The sequence below is a fragment of the Trachurus trachurus genome, assembly GCF_905171665.1.
Source record: "Trachurus trachurus genome assembly, chromosome: 6".
NCBI lineage: Eukaryota > Metazoa > Chordata > Actinopteri > Carangiformes > Carangidae > Trachurus > Trachurus trachurus.
This window is the reverse complement of record NC_139897.1, coordinates 9496276-9501565: the sequence shown is the minus strand read 5'-3', so window position 1 is coordinate 9501565 and position 5290 is coordinate 9496276. Positions and strand designations below refer to the sequence as shown.

Here is a 5290-nt window from a genome sequence, read left to right as displayed (position 1 = left end):
TCAGTCTATATGTGAAATATATAAATTAAAAAATACATTCATTTACTTCTAATGCATAGTTTTTATTCCATCACTGACCCTGTAGTTTGATGTGGATTTCTCTCCTCAGCTGCCCTAGTTTGATGCTGCCATACAAAAGCTGCCCTGACCCAGGACAATATGTTTGGCTGTGGAAGGGCTGCCAGAAGTAGTTGTTAGTTACAGTTAGGGCGCGTCCCTCTTTGGATAGGTTGTCCACTCTGAGGTCTGATATCGAATAGGTCCATAATTTCCAGCATGCTCCCAGGAGAAGCTCTGGTTCTCTGGTTTTCCCTCTGTGTCTCTTTTCTTCTTCTGCCTCTGTCAGAATCCTGAGAGAGAAACAACAAGGTGAGTTCATTACTTCAATAAAAGTCTGGATTCTTATTTTCGTTTGAAAAATGAATCAATCCAGCAGACATTTCTATAAATGTAGTTTCTGTAGTTTATGCCTTAAAAATTATTCCAAACGCAGGTCATACCATGACTCCAGATTTCATCTGATTTTAGATTTTATTTGATTTATGATGTTAAACATCAATATATCTCACCGGAAGGTAGCTGATCGTCGTTCGGCACATGCTGAAATCAATGCTCTGTTTTGTGCTTTGATTTTAGAAAAGTACAGCAGGACACACTGTAAAACATTTAGGTCAAAGTCAATCAAACTAACTTGGAATAAAAATGCACTAAACAAATTTAATAACTTGCGTTTACAAGCAATGAAGTGATTTTCAAATATTATATTCAAATGTACCATTTTGCCAAAATATGCCAGCATAAAATATCTAATAATATTGTCAGATATATATACATATATATAAAAATATTGCTTTAAGTTAATTGATTTATGACCACCATGTTAAACTATATTAATTGTAGTCATAGGTGTATCTATTAAAATTTGAACACATGTCTATAGTGTCCTGTGGATGATTTATTCTACATCAAACTTTAGAAAGTCAATAAAACCCAGTTTCTCCAATACAACATGTGTTTTATCAGTCTAAAATGTTTCTGTATGAGTTGTGTATGTGCTGAATTAATAATTAGTAATAATTTGATTTATAATGCATACCTATTAAATATTGGCCAAACTCAAACTCTGTATCAAACACACTCGGTGTCCTTGACATTTTTGTTTTTTAATAATAAATTCCTTCTTACACTTCACAATAATAATAACTTAAAGGAAAAAAATGTGCTTTGCATTTTACAGAAACTAATTAAACTCAAATATTACACATTTTTGCTTCTATATTTGACCATTACACACTCATAAGTTGTTAATTAGTACTGTCTTTTATTCCTTCTTTTTTATTATATATAAACGCAGCACTTAGTCAGAACACAATAAACAGGCAGCATTTCATTATCCTAATTAGGTTTGAAACCAAAAGAAAATTCAAAATGAATATATATTTAATAAAATAAAGCTTAAAGTATTCATTTTGTAAAATAATTGAATGTATTCAGTTTGACGATTTTCAAACAAGTGCTCAATTATAATATTGACAAGTTTTACATGAAGTTGAACAGTGGAAAAGATTTGATTTTGCGTGTGGAAACTTGAACTTGACTTTTTATCACTACAAAGAAAATTCACCAGTCCTGATATTCATATATTTTCCGTTGAATTAATATTGATATAAAATTATATTACAGGAGGTCTGATCACCAGCAAATAATTTAAGTAATGTTGAGCGTGCAATATGCTTCATTATGAGATATTATTGTCCTGCTGTTTTTGGACACAACATTCAACTTTTACCTCTCAGCTGATGCAGAAGAAATGTTTGTGAAGAAATTACCCCTTTCTTGCCTTTCATCATATGACCATCCAGGACATCATCATCATCATATGATATATCTGGAACATCAATACTGCGCATGTCCTGTGTCCACCATTTTGTGATGTGAACTTTATTGCACATGCCCCCATTTTATGAACTTCGATAGACCACGTGCTTCAAAGTCGGAGGCCTTGAAAACGACTTATTTGAATCAATTGTGTTTAATTAGGAAGCTGTTCTTATTGGAAATGTTGCTCTGGTTATTTTCAGATGCAGAGATGATGCACTGCACAATCAAACATCCTTCGTTTTCACACGGAAAGGGGGGGGGGGGCGGGGGTCGAGGAGGGCGTTTCCACTGCAGACACTGAGCACTGATACTATTCTATCATTTATTTGTGTTTGTCCAGACAACAATTTTTTTTCAAGCTGTGCTGCACCTTTCTGTGATATCCTTTATCCCCCCATCTGTGTGTGTGTGTGTGTGTGCGTATGCATGTGTGTGTCAAGCAGAGAGCAGAAAGTGGTGGTCACAGTCGGCTGCCTGAGGTGACTGCTGGGGTCAAAGGTCAGGCTGTGTTAATAAGACGTGATGTGCTGCCCTGGGACCTCGGTCCCACGAGGGATAACCTCCTAATCGGCATTAGTTAATGTGTTAGTAATCTTTACCTTCTTAAAGCAAACAGCAATGGAAAATTCAATGGGCCCGCTTGGCCTCCCGTGTAACGCTTTTGACCCAGGGGTCATGGCCTTTGTTCCCCGCTCGATGGGGAGTGCCCTCAGAGGTCTCGGGTGTAATAGAGAAGTTGTTTAGACACGTGCGGGGCTTAAGCAAGACCACCTCACAGACCCCTCTCCTGCTCATGGAGAGTATAAAGTAGTGCAGTTATACTTCTGTGGTTAGCTTTTATCCCCCTGAATAAGTCCATTAGAATATCTATGTGTTTTTATATGCTACATATCATGTCTAGCATGTTGATATAGTGGTGGTTGCTGACCAAGCACAGATCCACCACCCCTCCCAGCCTCCTAATGCGCCCTTGATGTTTGCAAATGACTAAGTGCAAATATTGTTTATCTTTGCGAATCCCTTGGCCACTGAAATGTTATATTCCTGCAGCTCTCTTCACTGTTTCTTGCAGCCCCAGAAGGAAAGTTACACAGAAAAACAGCATATTAATGCAGTAATATGAGCCCTGTCATATTATCTGGACTGTCTCTTAATACAGTGCTGGTCATGACTGACAAATGTCACATAAGGCACTTAAAAATGTGTTTATCATGGTCTCATGGCTGCAGCAGACCTTAGCACCACATATGCTACATGAGGCCATGTGCATTATCAGTGTGAGGCTGAAGCTTTATTCAAGGCTCTGATCTCCATATATAATTCTGGGATAATAAATCGTACTTTTTTCCCCGTATGGATGCACATGTGCAACATTTTATATTTCTGCTCATTATATATCTTTTCAACCTTTAGAAACATATTTGTTCCTTTGTGTAATATTCTTAATATGATTTTAAGAAGGTACAAAACACATTTCAGCAGTGATGCTTTTTTGCAAAAAAACAACCGAAAAGATTTGCAGATTACAGTAGTTGCGTTTTTCTTGAATAGGCAAATGATGTCAGGCAGGATCTGTGACATGGCGGCGTCTGCCATTTTGTTTCACATTGTGTTATCAATCGGCCTGATTGACTGATTCTGTATCACACAGATGCAGCAGCAGCCTCGCACACCAGACGAAAAGCTGTTGCTTTCCTCCGCATGATTCCATCAAGTGTGTAAATCAAAGAGCAGACTTCGTACTTCTGTTAACCCTCAAAACATTTCACAATTCAGCCTAAAAAATCGAATAAACACACAAATAAATAACATCAGTAGTTGTTAAAAGAAGTAAATGATTGAAAAGGTGCAGAAACAACTTTTTGTCTTTAGAAAGACATTTATTTTGTTGCTTTTACAAACTCTGCATTAGTTGTAAAAATAAAAAAATAAAATTTCAAAATAAAATGTTATAAATACTCGTGTCTTGCAGCAGAGGAACAATACGGGGGCACGGAGGTACAACTTGGCAGGCGACCCGAAACCAAAACTGTATCCTCAAATGAACTTTATGCCATGCAAAGTGCAGTGTGTGCACACTACGCACAAACACACAAAGTGTGAGTGTCTAAAGCAGCTGCATTTCATGCTCCTACTTGTAACATATTACGCTTCTGATTCAAGTTATTTCCACATAAGGTCTCCTGTACACATATACGCATGACAGCTTTATACATTACAGCCATAATGAAGTCATGTGTTTCTCAATTGGTTAAAATGCATGGCGAGATGTGACGTACAGCTGCACTCCTTCTAATAGGATTCTATAACTCATACCAAAGCAGACACCTGAACCCAGTTCGTATCTCATTTAGGGAAAAAGAATAAATAGATTCCAGTCCAGCCTTTTTCCAGACTAACTCTGTATAAATAATGTTAGAAACCCCCCCCCCTCTCGACCCCCCCTTTTCCTCTCTGCACACTGCCTGTGTTTAACCACCTGTGTTTTTTAGAAACCTGTCGAGCAAAGAGAGGGGTACAGAGGGGAGAATAGTTTTTTTGTGGTGAGAGCAGTCTCTTTGCTGCTGAAGTGAAGAAGAGAGCCGGCGAGGAACGGGGTGGTGGCCGTGCTATGAAAGCAGCCCTCACAAACTCTGCAGCCTGAAGCAGTAGCAGCCATGTTAGACAAATCTGTGTGAGCACTAATAATGCAGTTTGCCCTCCAAAAAACCAACAGAAAAGTTTTCACAGAGTAAAAGTAAGAAAAGTTGAACCCCCACCTTTTTTTTTTCCTCTCATTGTGTCTGCATGTAGTCCCCTCTTGCCCTCTTTAATGCTCAGCAGTTTACAAAGCAGAAATGCAATCAAAATAGTTCCTCAGTAACAGATACACTTTACATATCCCCTTCCTCCTTTTATTTCCTTATAGAGCTCCTGTAGTTCAAGGCCGAGCGGAAAAAAAAGTTAAAGCCACGAGCTCTGCCTTTGCAGTTTTTAGAACCAGAGCCAAAAGAGGCAGGAAGTTGTTGTACAATAGCGTTACAGTAATCTGCCACAAATGGAAAAAGCCAAATGCTGATCGCCGAGTACAGAAGGTGGCAGAACAGAGGCAGAAAGAGGGAGGGAGGGACAGGAGGCAGAGAAAGAGAGCTAGCGTGTGTGTGAGAGAGACAGACGTTACAGCAAAGAATAATCAATACAATCTAAGATGGTGGAAACAGCCATGCTGTTTAGATCCCCCTCCCCTCCCGCCCCCCCCTCAAGTTCCCTCTCTCTGTCTCTTGCTTACTCTTCGTGTAAAATCTTCCTTTTTTTATTTTTTTTTATCCCTCCTACGTTTAAAAAAAAAAAGAAGTTCAAATCAGCATCTCTGAGGAGGTTCCTCCAAATTTTCACTGAACTGTTGAATGCGCTTCACGCGGCGGAGTGG

At 38.7% G+C, this 5290-nt stretch overlaps 1 long non-coding RNA gene across 1 annotated transcript; it reads right to left on the bottom strand.

Annotated features, from left to right (window-relative positions):
- Nucleotides 1-228: 228 nt before the first annotated feature.
- On the bottom strand, nt 229-4893 carry LOC310987042. The gene is made up of 2 exons (XR_014595437.1): nt 4641-4893; nt 229-350 (listed from the first exon to the last, which is right to left on the bottom strand). It is a non-coding gene; the product is annotated as an uncharacterized lncRNA (long non-coding RNA).
- Between the last annotated feature and the right edge of the window lie 397 nt (nt 4894-5290).